This window comes from Anguilla anguilla, chromosome 11 (assembly GCF_013347855.1).
Source record: "Anguilla anguilla isolate fAngAng1 chromosome 11, fAngAng1.pri, whole genome shotgun sequence".
In the NCBI taxonomy this organism is placed as follows: Eukaryota; Metazoa; Chordata; class Actinopteri; order Anguilliformes; family Anguillidae; genus Anguilla; species Anguilla anguilla.
Window position 1 is genome coordinate 40563143 of NC_049211.1, and position 20449 is coordinate 40583591.

At 41.1% G+C, this 20449-nt stretch overlaps 1 pseudogene; it reads right to left on the reverse strand.

Moving 5' to 3' along the window:
* LOC118208713 overlaps positions 1-20449 on the reverse strand; it is a 195067-nt pseudogene that overhangs the window by 11955 nt on the left and 162663 nt on the right.

Below are 20449 nucleotides of genomic sequence, written 5' to 3' on the forward strand. Positions count from 1 at the left end.
TGATCTACCAATGAATTCAGCGATTTACTTAATAATTCCCATTTTGAACAATAATTATTAAATTAAATCATATAAAATATATTTTGTATGTAGGTTAAGTGAGGGAGCATGCAACAACACTTGTTCAGTATTGTTCAGTTTTCAGAGTGCTGAACATTTTAACAAGGGCATTGACTTTTGGAAACACTGGATACAGAAAATAAACATATTTTTAATTAATCCTTGCTTGTCCCACATTGTGTATATTTGTGAGTTTATGTGTGTATGTGTGTGTTTGTGCATGTGTGTGTACGTGTGTGTATGTATGTATGCTTGTATGTGTGTGTGTGTACGTGTGCATGTGTGTGTGTTTGTATGTGTGCGTGCGTGTGTGGGTGTTTGTGTGAGTGTGTGTGTGTCTGTGTGTGTGTCTTTTGTGTGGGCAATTATTTCATCCTACATTACCATCGATATACCCATGGGGGCATTGTAGGCTTTGGACAGTTCTAATCGCCTGGCCTGATTATACTTTTGGTGAGCAATTCTGACCCTCATAAAAGCAATTGGTGGAAATGTTTCTATTTTAGAGAGCGCAGATAGTGAACAAAACATGGAAAGATAGTCGTGCTCCAACAGTAAAGGGCTCTGGTAATTCTGTGTTAGCATACTGGTGTACTCTGAGTACTGCCATGGCACTGAATGGTCAGCATCACTCCATGTTAAATATTTATTTTCTTCAGAAGGCAATGTCTTTCAAGTTGACACTACCCCTTTTCACAAAACGTTACCCCAGTGGTTTGAGGAGAAGAACACTGATATTACCCATATGGCCTTTTCAGTCACATGATCTGAACCCTGTTTACAGTACATATTCTGCAAGGGCACCTGATACAGCTTTCTCCAGTTACACCAACTAAGTGTGAGTTTCTTGACTCTCCTGTGGAAAAGTTATGCCATTCTGCCGAATTCCAGACTCTGATAGACTCTATGCCACAGTGCATACAGACTGTACTGACCACATGCAATGGCACAGCACCAGCACACTATTAAATGACTTTATATTGCTGTTGTATTTGTGCTATGTTTTGTTTATTATCAATAATTATGCACTATTCATAATTAAAAGTAGATTTAATCATAGGCATTTAAATGGCTTGTTTATTGAACTTGCAGTTCTACATAGTGACAACATTTTCCTTGAGCTATAAAATAACTTAATATTGGACTGAGATTCTAATATGCCTTCCAGTGCATTGAGGCAGTTTTCATGAGCATAACAAGAAAAAATGCTTATGATAAGACTCAAATAAAATAAAATAAACAATTTAAATAATCAAGGCTTTCAAAGCAGACACAAATGACTTAGAGTTTGCTCCAGGCAAACAGGTTAAAAGCAGTAGAAACAGACCGAGAATTCGGTCTGCTGAATTAGAAACTTTAATTTCAGTACAAACAATAAGAATTATTAAACAACATGTAGGTACATATTTGTAAGAATTGATGATTTAACTTTCTCACCACTGGTGAAAATGTCAATGATAGTCAGATGAATAATTTGCAACATTATTGCAAAATTATTATTCACAGATTTGAAACAATTATTTTTGCTCTTTGGTCTTTGTGTTTCATCCAAAAACACATATTTGGTCACATGTATAAATTTAGAAATACTTAATATTGCCATGAATCAGACATGTGGTAGTATGTGAGAAAAAAGTTCATTCACATATTATGGTGCATTGTTTTTGTGACCAACCAGAGAGCCTGATGGTTGTGACAGGCAATGTCCACTGTTAAATCACAGTGATATATAATTGTGCAAAACATACGTATGTGGTAATGTGTCACTGTACCTTTCAAAGTGACACACAACAAAATCTTGACTCTAAGTTCTATGTTCTGAAACATTGGTAACCAACCCTGTTTCTGGAGATCAAACAGGTTTTCATTCCAATCCTAATTTGGCACACTTGACTCTACTAATAAGCAGCTGAACAAGACCTCTAGCTGTTGAATGAGGTGTGCTTTACTAGGGTGGTAGTGAAGATCTACAGGCCGGTAGAGTTGGTTACCACTGTTCTGAAATAGCCTTGAGCATGAGTCTAAGTATTCCCATTTCACATCATTTTAACTCTCTGTTACGGGTATGCTATTCTGACTTTTGGTTTCAGGCTATCGGCTAACTATCCATAGTTCAGTGTTCAAAGCTGCCCTGTGCCCAATACCCTAAAAATACTAGTTTTCAGTTAGATTTGAGGAGGCAGATAGGGCATTACTGGTCGGTTTGTGGTACGTTCCCTCTTACCCATTCCCCACTCACTTCCCTCATCATTCATCCTGTTACAGTCTGACTCAGATTGTAACACCTCCGAAGACCTGGTTAACAGAGCGTGGGTAGCCCATGTCTGATTGTCGATGGTCTGGGCTTTTACATCCAGCCTGTAGATGGCAGTGCATGACAGCGATTGCGAACAGGTTGCAGGGATAAGACCGGACCTGGGTCAAATACATATTTCAAGTATTTTAATTAGTAATTCTTTTAAAAATTATTTGAAAAACACCATTTACAAATACTGAGTATTTAAATAACAAATTGTATTTGAAAATCATTTAAGAAGCATTTGCATGCATTTGCAATTACTTTCAAATATTACATTTCAAATATTACTTTCTTTAAAAAAAGTAGGCCAGTGATGCAGCATGTGCAATTGCACCAAGCTGTTGAAAGATCTAAAAAGCACTGAATATGTGAAAATCAGCTCTGACAGCTGAGCATTTTGTCTAATTAGAGGACAGTATTTTGATGAGGACGCGTCTGGTGGCTGCTGACCTGTCCCAGTCCAGTTGTGCCATTTTCCATTGTTAATTGGTAGTGAATATGCACAGCTCAACCACTCCTATGCACACCACTTGGAGATTAGGTTTGGTTTCTTGCCGTCTCTGCAACCACCATCAATTCCATTGACTTCATCTCTGGTTGGGGTAAATTGGCAGCTGGCCAGCTGGCTTGATTGGCAAATTGACAACAGGTGTAAGGCTGGGTCAGTATTTTTGAAATCATCACATCTGAATATTTTACATGTTATAATTGCAATTCTTAAAGCTAAATATTTCCGACAGTATAATATTCTGTATTGGCTACTGAATATAGTACACTTACATAAATACATCCTGGTTTTAATGACAATGATAAGAATAATTTTAATATTATTATATTTGATTTTTATTTTATCAAATGATTTGGTATGTATTTTACATATTTTTAAATTGTATTGTGTGTTTTAATGTGTTTTAAAAGCCTCCAAATACTATTTGAAAAAGTATTTGGTTTCACAGGAAAGTATTTATTCAACGAAATGTATTTTTAAATTCTATTTCTGAAAGTATTTGGTTTTCCATTAAAATAATTTAACTAAGTCAAATACAAAGTATTTCATATGTAAATGTATTTTAAAATACTTCAAATATGTATTTACATACATGTGCAAATATTAATACAAATACGTATTTGTATTTGACCCAGGTCTGGGTAGGACACGTACAGGTCATACACTATCAATGGCTGCTGTGTGCATGATCATATAACCAGAGCTAACACATCACTGCCTCTGGCAGACATCTCCTCTTGCACTCATGAAACCAGTGTGTGTATTTTTTTTATAGATTTAGAAGGACAAAACTGTAAACATGACGCATATCCTTGTGAGAGACAGGGTTTATTTCTGCAGATAGAGTCTGGCACTTACACACAGCAAAGAGCACAAATATGAACTGAAGAGCAGGGGCGCTGCCCTCTTCTTATAACTGAAAGTAAAAGTACATGATTGGTTTTGCTCAAACATGCGTAATTCTAAATCTGACTGGTGATCGGTTTATACATAAGTATATAGCGAAATATAACAGTAAATGATTGGCTATGTCTAACATATCATGAACACTGAATTAGCGCAGATCATCTAAAATGAACCACATTCTCTAGGTCTAGAAAAAATACTCTAAATGAGGAGCCAGCATTTAGTCATCATGTAAAATAATTTTGAGAGTCCAAAGGAACATGGCGTCAGATGCGGTCCCTCCCTGGTATGGCAAGGGGGAGGATAAAGGGCCAAGCTCACCCATCTGGAGTCCTGGGAATGTATAAGAGAGAGAAACACACACACACACACACACACGTACACGCGCACACACACACACACACGCACACGTACACACGCGCACACACATGCACACACACACACATGCGCACACACACGCCCACGTACACACACACACACACACGTACACACACACACATACACACACACACACGTACACACACACACACACGAACACACGCGCACACACACATGCACACACACACACATACACACATGCACACACATACACACACAGACACATGTACACACACACGCATGCACATGTACATACACACACGTACACACACACACGCACATGAATACACACACACGTACACACACACACACACACACGCACATTAATACACACACACGTACACACACACACACACACACGCACATGAATACACACACACACACACATAGACACATACACACAAACACACATGCACACACACAGACACATGAACATTTACACAAACACACGTACACCCATATGCACATGTACACACACACACACACACACATGCGTACACACACACATGCATACATGCACGCATACACACACACGCAGATGCAGACAAGACACACACATACATGGTAACAAGGAAATTATGGTAACACTATTTGCATTCGTAAAGCCTTTATAAACCTTCATATGATTGCTGTGAGCATATTAACTGGGTTTTAATAGTTTGAGGCTTTATAGGAAGTGGCCCACATGACATTTGCTGTGTTGCTGTTTTTATTTTCAGAAAGAGAAATTGTCTATCTGTGGTAAACCACTGCTTCTTTGAAAAGTCTGTTGCTCAAGATGTTTGTCTCTCATCAGTTAAATAAATAAATGATACATGTGCAGTAGTTTTATAGCATTTAGATTTGTCTACTTATTGAAAAAAGGAGACTTCATGGGACGTGACTTCACTTTATCCTTTTCTTTATGTCACTCCAAACCATCATTTTAACATGCAAGCGGTTCACACTAGTATGGTGTCGAAGGAAACAACATTTACACATTGAGTGACTTGGTATTCCCAATACATCATCCGTCCAAGAAGCAGTCTGAAGAAGGGACTCCTCCAAACAGTAGAGACAGGTCTCCTGCAAACGAGCCATAACTTCATGCTTCTTTAGTCTAAACTCCCCTGCAATGAAGCCATGGAGAATAATTCTACCACCAAAAAGAGGAAGTAGTCATGAGTTTTCATGCTTAAAAAATAGACAACTGCTCTCAGACAATTATCGACTTACGTTTGACCTTGGATGCAAAAACAGGCCAGCGATGGATTGGTGTCCTGTCCAGGGTGCATTCCTGCCCCGAGCCCAGTGCATTCTGGGATAGGCTTCGGCCCCCCTGTGACCCTGACCAGGAATGAGCAGGTTAGATAATGGATGGGTGAAAGGATAGATGGATGATGGATGGATGGATGCAAACAGTAGCCACACAGAAGAACTCCGGCGGAAATGGCGAGAGTGGGCAGCGGGAATGAAGCCCCCCCTATCAGGGAGGAAATACCAGGCAACCAATGAGAGTGAGGCACTTTTCCTCAGGAGAGACAGACTCTCTGACAGAGACACGCTCTGTCATGTCAGCATGTTCATGTGCAGCAGTCATAAATGGAGAGAGCTTTGTTTGGGGTCATCCTTCTGTGCTGCTGGTTACGTTGATGTGTAAATTTGGGGCGACATAGCTCAGGAAGTAAGACCGATTGTCTGGCAGTCGGAGGGTTGCCGGTTCAAACCCCGCCCTGGGCATGTCAAAGTGTCCTTGAGCAAGACACCTAACCCCTAACTGCTCTGGCGAATGAGAGGCATCAATTGTAAAGCGCTATATAAATGCAGTCCATTTACCATTTACCAAATTTATCACAGATTTGAAGAAAACATTTGTTAAATTATTTTGAGAATTCGTTGCTGACGTTGATGTATCATCTGATGTTATTTTTATTGTGTCACCCTGGTCATGACAGTATCATTTTCCTGTAGTAACCTTTTAAAATAATCTGCATTGTTTAACGCTCAACTTATTTTTGCATTTTTTGTTTTGTGATTATGGTTTACTTACGGAGGATTCTTTGCTATTGTTGTTCCTTCTTGTTTTTCTGTTGACCTCCAATTCCCCTTTTCTGGTTTTCCTACCGTGGATGCAGGAATTGATTCTACTCCAGTCTTGGATGTGATTGACATTTCAGAATGGTCTATATATATTTTTTAAACAAAATGATATGCATGAAAAAGTTTCAATGATGGAATTTAAAAAATAAAATTACTTTTAGATTTGTATCTCTGCAGTGCAGAAATATCCTAAAAAATTGGAAATTAGATATGTTTCAAAGAATTTCATTTGACTTAAAGCATCCTTCCAGGTACCCATGATGCAGTGTGAGCACCCTTACCTGCTTCAACATTCAGGTTCACCGGAACCCGTTTGCCACTGTGGGAGGAATGTCCCTTCACTCCACAATAGTACACGCCAGTGTCCTGTGCTGTGAGGTTGCTGATGGTGATCAGGAACCGTCTGTTGGAAGGGTCATCTCTGATCTGGGTTCTGTTTTCTCTCTCTTTATTTTGAGTGTTCACCACAGGGCTGCATCCATCCACCCCATCTGCTTTACACCAGTATTTAACACTATCGGTGTAATCTGCAGAATACTGACAGCTGATTGTTTTACTTCTGGATGCTTGCCCAGTTACATTCGCCGAGCCCCAGAGATATGGTATGGTCGCACCTAGAGGAATTTAAAAAATGTGTGAAAAGAAAAACACTTGATTACCATAGTGTGAATAAATGAGCTCTGTTTCCTATAGTCTGAAATGCTTCTTTAAAACGGCTGTCTTTTCCCTCATGTTGTGAACCAGTCCCACACAGTAAAATGCCCAGTGTTAATTATACTCTAATAGAGCACATAATGAGTCCAACAGGGACCGTATGCACTCTGACAGAGTTGATTTAACACAGTTTACTGTGCTGTGCCCATCACCTGAAACATATTCCTCAGTAATGGAGTTGCTATCTGATTCAAACACACAGATAACAAACAATATAAAACAGCATATTTTCTCACCTATCTCTATTTGCTAATGATATTTTGGTTTGGATTTCTTGACAATATGAACTAAAGGCTCAAATTCATTACACTGATAAATGCTTCCCGAATTAACACTGTTTTGATTGCTCCATACCTTCATTCACTTGAACATACACTGGGACACTTTCATCAAAGCCACTTATTGATATCCCACACTTATAAGACCCCTGATCATCCTTGGTGAGGTCCGTCATTGTGATGTAAAACGCTCCCTCTGCTTTATCATCTCTGATAGAGATCCGGCTCTGAGTATTTGAGTCCCCGGTCTTCACCAGGGTGGAACATGAAAGTAGGTTTTCTTTGCACCAGTATTTGACATGGTCAGCGTATGATTTGTGATTTTTACACTGGACTGTTACGTTTCCTTTGGTTTGGCTCATCACCCACTCTGGAGCCTGGACTGAGAATGAAATATGAAAAAATGCATACAGAATTAGACATATAAGGGTCTGATTACAGTATTTCATCATAGTATATAAAGCTTAATGCTTTTGCCAAAAAAGAAAAAGAAAATTACTTTCTTTCTGAAAGAGAACCTCACCAGTTTTTAATAACTTCATTAAAATGGTGCATGTTTTTTTATTTTTACAACATATTTATATACCATATTTTTGTAGAAAGAAAATTTATATTTGATTAATTATTATATTATTTATATGCAACATATACATTGTGCACCATGCACTTACAGTATACTGTAGCTTCAAATTAAAGTTTTCTGTAATTACCAAAAACTTTATGTTACGTGCCTTAATATTCTCAACTCAAAAGTCATTTCCTGTCACAATTAGCACTATAACAGGGATTAATGAAAAATACCTTTTTTGACACTGATGTACACTGATGGACTCCTTATATCATAGTTGAACCATTCCGGTATTGATATTACACACTGATACCATCCATCGTCCTTCTCGCGCAGATCCTCCATAGTTACAGAGAACACTCTCTCTGTTATATTATCTCTAATCGACATTCTTTTGTCATTGGTGGTGCCATCAGTCTTCACTAAAATGCTACAACGCCCAAATATATTTTCTTTGCACCAGTATTTCTGATTCTCATCATAATCTGCATATCTACAGGGGACAGTCATGCTGTCACCCACCAAGACCCTCACCTCCCCTGGACCCCAGACAACAGCAGAGTAGGCTCCTAAAAAAGCACAGAAGAAATGTTTTATGATAATGCTTAAGTGTAGCGTAGCCATTTGATCACTATAGTAAAGCCGGGCACCCACCGCACGCGTATCGACCGCGAGCGCACTACGTGCGTACTACGCGCGTAACTGAAGCGTAGTTGAAGTACTGTTATTACAACGGCAGCGGGCGATGTCGTCTCCACCAGATGCGAACGCATCGCGTACCGGCTGCGAAGCTCGCGCGACACAAGCGAACTGAAGTGTAGTTTTTCGCTTCTGTTCTATTTTTTCGGCTTGTCGCGCGTCACGATAGCCTGTTTATACACAGAAATATGCTCTAAAATGCTAGGTATACATGCTCTGATTCATATTGCATCCTTATATTACTGGATGTGTGTCCCTAGTTACCTCCCAGATATTTTATAAGCAGCTAAAAAAATACAAGCCTTTTCGTTTTGTAAAAATAAATAAATAACTGGAACCTGGGGAAAAGGCAAACTTAGTTTTGCTGTCTTATTTTGCGGAGGGGGTGGGGTAAATTTGAAAATACACCACAGAAAGACGTAGACTATTGAATGACGTAGAAGTGAATGCACCGAGCAGCGGTTTGTTAGCTTGAGTGTTGGAAGGTAGTTTTTAACCAACCATTGCTCAGCCTATTTGACTTCTCCGACGTCTTCATTCGCCGTGCTTTCAAAAAGGGCTTGTTAATAAAAATCAGATAATCCACAGATCTTTAAAAAAATCAGATTATTTAGTGGTCTTGCCGATGAAAATGCACCTATTTTATAAATGAAGTTGTAAGCAAGCCTTTATTGCACTTGTACTTCAAAGCTTCCGGTGTTCATGGCGTTGTGGTGTTCATATCCCTTCAAGATTAAACTGTTACTGTCTTTTTCATGATTAGCTGATTTTACTAAATCTGATCCTATAAATGTTTTGACGTGAATGACAAGACAACACGGGAATTCCCAATGGTTGATTACGGATTATTTATTATTATTATGATCATTACATATTCTTCATGAAATTGGCACGCTTGTTAACCAAGCAAATAAATTAATACAGTTTGAGATTGATTGTTATGCAGGCTACGTTGCGATTTAAGTTTATGGTAATTCTTGAAAGCGTTTACTTTCTCACGTATTTACGAGTTAACGAAATATTACCAAATTAACAAACTGAAAAAGGTCTCTCACCAAAGTATTCACTTGACCCATAATCAACAGTCCTGAACAAACGTGAAATACACGATGTAATCCCACTGCAGATTGCGAGAGCTACTAGGAATATATAGCTTTTACGCAAGCCTTTGCGCGACACAAATGGAACCAGTGGAGACACGCTACGCGTCGCGCCGTGCTGCTTATACGCGACGCTTACGCGACGCGTGCGGTGGGTGCCCGGCGTAAGGCTCCTAAATACAATGGCACAGAAAAACATTTCACATTAGACACTATGCACATATGTTGTAACAGCATTAATTTACATGTTATGACTGTGTTCTCCATGAATTATGCCCAACCCAGTAATAGCATATTTCATCTTATATCCAGCACATTGCTTAACACAGCTATTACAGAACATTTACAGTTTATATAAACACATGTATAAGAGCTTACCATGTACATAGTTATACCATAGACAATCGTAAACAAAAACTATATGATGTTAACCACGTTTTCTTTAAGTTTCCACATTTCTGCTCAGCATTCATTGCATGGATAAAACTCAGTGGTTGATTAAAACCCTGGTACAGCGGAAACTAACACTAATCAGTCCACCACGCTCCTATCCTATAATAATGGATTGCATCAGCCAATCAGAATGAGAGTAAAACAGAGATGTCTGTGTTTACCTGAGAGGAAGGAGAGGACCAAAGCTAGCCTCATTGCTGCTGGATCTGAAGGTGACGCTTCTGTTTTGGAGTGTGTATCTGAGAGGAACAGAAATGGTCTGTGTCCTTCCTGTTCTAAGCTGGGTCTGTGCTGTCATGACCCGAGTGAAGGGAAGGAAATGCAACTGTGGCAAGGGTGTGAGTGCAGGTTTAAGCTCGAGCTTGAACAAGAGTCCTAGGAGTCTGGTGCTTTTATTCACCACGTTAACTCTTTTAACTACAGCCTTGACTGTTGTAGTCTGTATTAGTATCTGTTTGCTGTTAGTGTTTATTTTAAGTTTTTGTAAGTTTATTATTTTTCACATCCTCCGTCCCAGTATTTTCATTCTCCCGGTCACTTGTCTTCCCAGTGCCGTCTCTGTGTCTGTGTTCCCTGAGCTGCTTCACTCCCCTGTATTTGCGTGATTTCACTATTCGGGTGGTTCTGGGTTTTCGTGGTTTCCCCCTTCTTTCCAGTCTCGTTTTACTTACTTCCTGGTTACATCTAGTTTTACTAATTTCTACAATCTAACTTATAGATTGTAAAGTATTAACCTCATTAATATACTAACATGTTGATATTACTAATGGATTAACAAACACTAGTTTTGGGTTTTTGATTGTTTAGATTACTATACTAATACATTAACCATTCTCCCCTTTTCCATGCTGCGCTGTAGCTCCGCCCCTTTTCTTTCTAGTCTGCCCTAACGCTGAGTTCTGCAATTGCCTGCACCTGTCTCTTGCTCTAACTGCACCTCTCTCTCCCTGCACGTGTTTTACCTGCTAAACCCAGGCCGTCTGTTATCATTGTTGTCTATGTGATTCCAGTCCGCGTTTTGTCAGTCCCCTGTCATTTAGTTAGTTATCCTAATGTTCTTCACCTGGATGTTGTTTGTTACTCCGCCCTCACTCACGTAACCCCTCCTTGATTGTTACCTTCCCCAGTGTATAAATGTCAGTCTTTTCCACCAGCTCCCTGTCAGAACGATGATCGTATTCACTGTGCCGATGTTTTGTAAGCCTTTGTTTATCGAGATTCCTGAGACGCCTTTTCCGTACGACTTCGAGTTTGCCTGCCCCTTTTGTTTGATTGCTTTCTGGTTTGACCTTCACTTTGTTTTGACTTCTTTTGCCTGTTCCTTTGTACCTTTGCCTGTCTGATCTCCTGGTTTTTGATTTTTTGCCTGTTTACCACTATTCTTTTGGAAACTTGATTTTGTACCATTCTCCCTCTGATGACCTGGCTTTGAACTTTGGACTGAATAAAGACAACGATTTTTGGATTTCCCTGGTCTGCGTTAGGGTCCTTGCACAGAACATAACACTTGACCTGCTCATATGCAACAACTGTATATGTATAATATAGCATACACCATTTTAACTATTTCAGAGATATTCTCAAACAAAGATATTATCACACTGCCAGTATTCTAAATGACTCATTTAAGCTGGTGTTTATGATGTAACATTTGTGGGTGCAGGTGTGTGTGATTCACAGTTGTACTCCAGTTTGGTTACGCTTGGTTACTCTTGAGCAGTAATCTGTACTTGGGTGTAAATGTGGACTCATTAGGCACATTCTGTTTCAATGTGTGATGGACCATTTTATGTAGTTTGAGCCATTAATTCTCTCATCAGATTCTCTCTCTCTCTCTCTCTCTGTTAAATGTGTTTTCACACATCAAATATTCAAGGGTATGCTTGCAGAATTCTATCACAGTACTCTATGTAAAACTGTTGTAACCGAGAAATGAAAAAAGAAAAATACTTCATGAAAAAATGTAAATTATCCATTTTTTTCCCTTTCTAACAGAAGTTCAGTAGTTTATCATGTTGCATGTTTTTAAAGTGAAATGTTAATTTAACAAGGGCAGAGGATTTCAAAGTGTGAGAAAAGGTGCTAAAACAGAAGAAATAAGCTGACACATTACTGTGAAAATGAAATCACAAGTTGTTTTGAGAGGCTCTCAATTTTGAACTGTCTGTCCCTTTTGGACTAGCCTACTGTTAGGAAAATTTAGAGGCCAGAGGGAGTAAAAATTTTATTTAGTTTTTTGTTTAGCTGAGAAACTATGTTTTAAAGCCCATGGCACAATTAAAATTGATTAGGTATTTATCTAGTAGGCTAACCCATTGTAATGTTATAACTTGGCTTGTTCTAATGTTACTATGTCAGTCTGCAGTCTCCAAGGAACCATCTGCAGGCTAGTTAGCTAAGCAACATGGAGAGGTTTTTTTTAGAGCAGAGGCACCACAGCTTCAAAGCACCGGCACCAAAGCAAGTATGATGGCCAGTTAACCTATTTGGGATTTACTTGGACAGGACCGAGTGCCCCTCAGTGTGATTTGCAAAGATGTGCTGGCAAATTACAGCATGTGACCAGCAAAACTTCACCGACATTTAAAAACTAGGCATGGCTAGCTAGCAGCTAAACCCCTGGAGTTCATTAAATGGAAACGAGAGGCATTTTGAAGACAGCAGATGTTTAGCAATGTAAAGAGCATGAGGTGGGGATTTCTGTGTGTATATGTGTGTGTTCATCTGTATATGTTTGTGTGTGTGTGCGTGTGTGCTTGTGTGTGTGTGTGTGTGTGAGCATCCGTGTGTGTGTTTTGTGTGTGCGTGTGCTTCCGTGTGTGTGTGTTGACACAAAACGTTACCCCAGTGGTTTGAGGAGAAGAACACTGATATTACCCATATGGCCTTTTCAGTCACATGATCTGAACCCTGTTTAATATTTACAGTACATATTTTGCAATGGCACCTGATATAGCTTTCTCCAGTTCCACCAACTAACTGTGAGTTTCTTGACTTTCCTGTGGAAACGTGATGTCATTCTGCAGAATTCCAGACTCTGATAGACTCTATGCCACAGTGCATACAGACTGTACTGACCACATGCAATGGCACAGCACCAGCACATTATTAAATGACTTTATATTGCTGTTGTAGTGGTGCTATGGTTTGTTTATTATCAATAATCATTAATAATTAATAATAATTATGCATTTTCTGTTTTTCATTTTTATTCATAATTAAAGGTAGTGTTACATCCCCAGCCTCTGCTTGCCTGGGTAGTGCAGGTGGAGGTAATACCTAATTGCTTGATTGCCTCCACCTGCCTGCGGCCCAATATAAGCCCTGCAGTATGAGGCTGGGGACATCTTCTTTGGGGTTTCGTTTGTGTGTGGTCATCGAAGACGATGATTCAAACCTCAGGAACTGCAGGTGCAACGTGTCATTCTCAAACTGTCTCGTCAGGCTTTTCAGCTGATACGACACAGTTAAGTCCCACAAGGCTAACAAAATGCTCAACGCCAGTTAATTATTCTGAAGAGATCTGCAAAGGGGGGAGTCGTCCTCACCAATGGCGGCGGGAGGGGACAGAACACTTCAGAACGTCATACTTGATGTAGCCAACCCGGTCCACCTGCCTTCGGGAGTTCACCCTCCAATAGAAACGTTCGCGGCAGAAGTAGGTGTGTCCTGCAGAGACACACAGCAGACCATTAAATGGTTAATCGTACACTACTTACCCATACTCTCCCTCTATAATCTATGACCTTTTCTGTGTACACATTATGTGCACCATATCTGCCAGGTGTCAAAGTCAGAATTTTAAACATAAAATGTTACTATCTGAGCCATATGCAATAGAAGATTTTTGTTTCTGAATATTGGTGAAAACAGATGTTTATGATTATCATCAGTAATCTGCAGGAATTTTACCACAGCGTAGGTGATGGTGAATAGTTTTCTGCTCCTATAATTCAATTGTGGACTTGAATACTCACCTTTGTACAGGAAGACATCGTGAGCATCGATGGGTACATCTCCAAAGTCCTGGTCTACATCGCGTGGGTAGCCCTCGTCGATGGTCTGGGTTTTTACGTCCAGCCTGTAGATGGCAGTGCGTGACAACAATTGAGAACAGGTTGCAGAGATAAGACACATACAGGTCCTGCAGTATTACACAAAAGCTCTGTCTGTTCCAGCTCTCGTCATTATTTTGGTTAGTTAATTAAATTTTTTTTATTTTTTTTGGTTGATTGATTTAGTTTGTCTAAAATGGGACTTTCATTCAATCCATCCAACTGTATGCAGTCCCAGACCACCCAGCACACCGTGAGCTGATAACAGTTCCTCTGTGTGTAATCATACACTATCAAAGGATTTTACACAAGCTTTCCCTGTGGAGACCCTGTGTAAAGACACCATTCTTCCGTTCCAAAGTCACGCGGATTGAGTCTTGCCACTGCTCACTGTGAAACTCAACAATGTGTGCTGCTGTGGAAAGGAATGTAGGCTAACTGATTTTAATGAGGCTAGAAAGGGACCCATACACTTCAATGGATCCCACTCCACATAAGCATTTAGAGAACGCAGCACTCAGACTGTGTCAGTAGTAAACCTTAGCAGTGCCCAGAGAAAGCTGCACTCAGACTGTGTCAGTAGTAAACCTTAGCAGTGCCCAGAGAAAGCTGCACTCAGACTGTGTCAGTAGTAAACCTTAGCAACACAGTGCCCAGAGAACACTGCACTCAGACTGTGTCAGCAGTAAACCTTAGCAGCACTGCATCCACAGAACGCTGCACTCATACTGTGTCAGTAGTATACTTTAGCAGTGTCCAGATAATGCTGCACTCAGACTGTGTCAGTACTAGACCTGGGTCAAATACGTATTTGTTTTGGATTCAAATACTTTTCTGTGCTCTATTGATCATGCCTGGGGTAACTGAGTCTGCCAATAGCACAGCTCAGCTCCCAGAGAACGCAGCACTCAGACTGTGTCAGTAGTAAACCTTAGCAGCACAGTGCCCAGAGAAAACTGCACTCAGACTGTGTCAGTAGTAAACCTTAGCAGCACAGTGCCCAGAGAAAGCTGCACTCAGACTGTGTCAGTAAACCTTAGCAGCACAGTGCACAGAGAATGCAGCACTCAGACTGTGTCAGTAGTAAACCTTAGCATCACAGTGCCCAGAGAAAGCTGCACTCAGACTGTGTCAGTAGTAAACCTTAGCAGCACAGTGCCCAGAGAAAGCTGCACACAGACTGTGTCAGTAAACCTTAGCAGCACAGTGCACAGAGAATGCAGCACTCAGACTGTGTCAGTTGTAAACCTTAGCAGTGCCCAGAGAATGCTGCACTCAGACTGTGTCAGTAGTAAACCTTAGCATCACAGTGCCCAGAGAAAGCTGCACTCAGACTGTGTCAGTAGTAAACGTTAGCAGCACAGCATCCACAGAACACTGCACTCAGACTGTGTCAGTAGTAAACCTAAGCAGCACAGCTCTCGGAGAACGCTGCACTCAGACTGTGTCAGTAGTAAACCTTAGCAGCACTGCATCCAGAGAATGCAGCACTCAGACTGTGTCAGTAATAAACCTTAGCAACACAGCTCCCAGAGAACGCAGCACTCAGACTGTGTCAGTAGTAAACCTTAGCATCACGGTGCCCAGAGAAAGCTGCACTCATACTGTGTCAGTAGTATACTTTAGCAGTGCCCAGAGAAAGCTGCACTCATACTGTGTCAGTAGTAAACGTTAGCAGCACAGCATCCACAGAACGCTGCACTCATACTGTGTCAGTAGTAAACTTTTGCAGTGTCCAGATAATGCTGCACTCAGACTGTGTCAGTAGTATACTTTAGCAGTGTCCAGATAATGCTGCACTCAGACTGTGTCAGTAGTATACTTTAGCAGTGTCCAGATAATGCTGCACTCAGACTGTGTCAGTAGTATACTTTAGCAGTGTCCAGATAATGCTGCACTCAGACTGTGTCAGTAGCAGACCTGGGTCAAATACGTATTTGTTTTGGATTCAAATACTTTTCTGTGCTCTATTGACCATGCCTGGGGTAACTGAGTCTGCCAATAGCACAGCTCAGCTCCCAGAGAACGCAGCACTCAGGCAGTGTCAGTAGTACACCTTAGCAGCACAGTGCCCTGAGAAAGCTGCACTCAGACTGTGTCAGTAAACCTTAGCAGAACAATGCACAGAGAACGCAGCACTCAGACTGTGTCAGTTGTAAATCTTAGCAGTGCCCAGAGAATGCTGCACTCAGACTGTGTCAGTTGTAAACCTTAGCAGTACCCAGAGAATGCTGCACTCAGACTGTGTCAGTAGCAGACCTGGGTCAAATACATATTTGTTTTGGATTCAAATACTTTTCTGTGCTCTATTGATCATGCCTGGGGTAATTGAGTCTGCCAATATGACCAGAAGGTGGGGTTTGCACTTTTTGAGAGTATTTCATTGGTTCCAATGCACCAGACAAGATAAGTAAAGTATAGAAAAGTATTTGAATCCGAAACAAAAACCTATTTGACCCAGGTCTGGTCAGTAGTAAGCCTTAGCAGTGCTGCCGCTCTGTGGCTCCTCACCTCCAGTATTTCTCCCCGCCGAGAACTGCCCTTTCTCTTGCCCTTGCCCCTCTCCAGGGCTCCCTCCACACGCTCCAGGCTGCCAGGCAGGCCCAGCTTCTCCAGGCTGTGGGGCTCCAGCACGCTGCTCCCAGTGTACACCCACACCCGGCGCCCTGCAGGGGGCAGCAGAGTCAGCCTAAACTGCACACAAGCCCACGCTCTCCCCAGGATAGCGCTCGGTAACATGTTACAGTAAGCTCACATGGACTGGCATTAACTAATGCAGTTGTTTAGTACAAACTACTGAAAATGTATTCTGCACTGCTTTGTTAATGTATTTGTACATCGTGAATTCATGTTAACAGCTATGTTAGCTAATGCCAATTCATGAGACCTTATTGTAACAAGTTACCCAAAACAATCACCCCATGTCTGTGTGAAGGGTGTGCTGTTGTGTCCTTAGCAGACCTGTGTCCAATATGATTTTTTAGATGATTTTTTATAACTCTTTACATGCTGGTAAAATTTGAAAACACTCCTGCAGATCCATGAGAATTCTCAGTGAAACGTTCAATTAATTAAAACATTAAGCAATATGAAAAGATTTTGTTTCTGAATGTTGGTGAAAATAGATGTTCTGTATAAACTGTCCACAATATGCTGGAGTTTTACAGGTGTCTAAAGGGTTATTAAAGTATTTCAAATAAAGTCATTGAACCAGGTCTGGTTGGTATTATGTTTTTGACTATTACATCTTGATTATGTGATGTACAAGAAGAAAATAATCCCCACAGCTGATGACAACTTCAGTCAGAATTAAATGTTCTGAAACACAGCAGAGGTCAAAGGGCAGGATGCGGCGCTGTTGCCGTAGAGACATTAGTACCTGAGAAGAAGTAGATTTTCTAAGTGAGCAGAAAATGCCCTCCTCGAAGGCGGAGTCGATGGTGGAGGGGAGGGCAGGCCATGTCTCGGAGGTAAGGACCCTTGATCTCATTCTTCTGCGACACCTTCCGGTACTGGCTGCACAGGACGAGGCGACAGCCCAATGTTAGAGAAGATTACCATCACCAGCGCTGGGAAACACCCATCATCCATCTTATTCTCTAATAATTCAATCAATCAACCTCTCAATCAAGAGTTTTTCCAAGAGCCGTTTAACACCTTAGTTCACACACAGTGCTTCACCCCTGGACTCCAGACCAGATTTCAGATTGTATTTTAGATTTGGATCATAGGGAACATTATAGGTGTTGAACAAGAGGCTAAAAACAGTTTCTGTTATTAGAGCTTTTGGGCCAGTCTAGGAAACATTGGTCCAGAAGTTCTAATTCTAAAATCTCTGCTGCAGGTTGTCAAGCTTTGACATTTTAAAGCAATTTCAGAGGCTCAGGGTCTGTAAACTAGACTGGTTAAGAGGGATATCTGTGTACATGGTGGCAAATGCTCACTAACAGTGACTTATGACAAACTTAAAACAATAATTCCACCTGCAACAGTCCTTCCTTAGTTATACCAATGGCCTTACGAAGACCTTCCCATGCCAAATTGTGAAATGGCAGGCTCCTATTCGTGGGGTACAGATCACTCAAGTGTGTTGGTACGATGCAGAGCCCTATCTGTTCTCCTTTCTCGCTGCTAGCTTACCCGTCCTTGAACAAGTGCAGCTCCTGCTGGATCAGAGTGATGGTGTCAAATTTGTCCACGCAGCAAGCATCCAGAGAGGGGTCCACAGGAGCAGGTGTAGTAGTTGTTGTGGTCCGGGGAGTGGTCTTCTCGGTGGGGGTGGGGTCAGTTGCAGCACGGGTAGGAGGAACGGGGTCAGGGCCAGGTTTTGGTCCTGTAAGCGAGAATGGGGGTATTTCAGATACTGTTTGGACCATTGCTGCATGTGCCTTAACCCTATAAGGTGTAAGATCACATATATGTGATTAGAATGATCATAACTGAACGATGTAACAATCATTACTGGTAATTGAAAGCAATGGAGTTCTTGAAAAAAAACATTTGAAAAACCTACTCTGCAAAGTTAAAAGCGCAGCAATTTTGAAATTGCAAATGAAATATTCATATTTCTTTTTTATGTAATGAGGGAAAATGAAAAATACATGCAATCTCCAGCTTCAATGCAAATGTTTATTACATGTTTTGAAGTGTTGTATTATAAGAATGATGGTTTGCACACCTGACTATGTAGACCACATGTGCTGGAGATGCAAAAAGGTAAATAAAAAAAAAAACTGCAATGCTGTGTTAGTAACTTTAATCTCAGATATCTCTATCCTGACAAAATCTGATAGTTCCTGTAGCATTTCTGCTGCATTACATTCTACTGCTACTTTACACCAGGCTGGCCAGTGGAGTATAGACTCCCCCTCTATAGCCGGGTTACTCTCGAGATTTCTTCCCATTGGGGAGTTCTTTCTCGTCACCTTTTGAGGGTTTTCTCCCCATTGGGAGTTTTCTACCTCATGTACAGCTATTTGGGGGGTTCAGGTCTGGTGTCTGCTCTGCTTGCTCTTTTTGCTCTGTCTCTTGCCTTGCTTCTCTGTAAAGTGTCTTTGTGACAGTTCTCTGTATAAAGCGGTACACAAATGAAATTGAAGTGAATGAAAGTGAATCACCCTGAGGTGGCTCATCCTGTAAAGGCACTGTTATAGCACACGGATGGGCATGTTGACTGAGGCTGGCAGCTCCACAGAGAGACATAACTGGGTGTAGTGTCACCCTGGAAAGGGAGGGATCAGGCACCTGCAAGCCTGCCTGTTTCCCCTCGGTGTCCCGCTGTCTGTGTGAGCCCGACTTGTGAACTGTGCTGTGATAAGGCACTGCATGCTTTGGAGGAGGGCGCATACTTGTCAGCACTCAACATTATACAGTAATCAAGTGCAGACAAGTATGCAGTGAGATGTATGAGAATCGACAGCCGCAGTTTCAGCAATGAGCGCTGGTCAAAATATGATTGCCCATTTCAAATGGTGGAGACAAAGGTGAAAAAGCAAAATGCTGGCCATGAATAATTAATAGCCCATATTCACATTTCAGGGCTTTTAATCATCATATGCTACAGTGCAGTCCATAAGTATTTGGATAGTGATACGATATTTTTGTTGTTTTGGCTCTGTACTCCACCACATTGGATTGGAAATTAATCAGTGAAGATGAGGTTAATGTGCAGACCATCAGCTCCAATTTGAAGGCATTTACATCCATATTGGGTGATCTGTGTAGGAATTACAGCCTTTTTATGAGTAGTCCCCCCCTTTTTAGGGGTTGTGCAAGCCGTAGACATCACCAGATCCTGGGTATCTTCCCTGGTGATGCTCTGCCAGGCCTGTCTGTCAAAAACATTCTACTCTTCGGCCCTGAAAAACTCCTTGGTTGCTTGAGCAGTGGTTTTGGGCTCATTGACTGCAAGGTGAAGTGGCATCCAATTAATTTTGTGGCATTCGGCTGGACCTGGGCAGATAAGATGTGTATGTGCACTTCAGAAGTCACATCATCAGTAAATACAAGTGAGTCAGTTCCACTAGCAGCCACACACGCCCAAGCCATAACACTACCTCCACCATGTTTCACAGATGAGGTGGGATGCTTTGGGTCTCTTCCTTCCTTTTCTCCATACGTTCATCTTTTAATCACTTTGCAACAGGTTAGTACTCATCTCATCTATAAATATTAAGTACTTTTTATGCAAACTCTAAGCTCTGTTCTGTTCGTGAGGCTTACTGGTGCTTTTCATCTTGGGGTGCACACTCCGAGGTTATGCAAGTGTAGTCTTCTCTTTATGGTAGTGTATGAGTGTTCTTGATCTGTTTGACAGTTTGACTGTTTGACAGAAAAGATGTTTTTGACACAT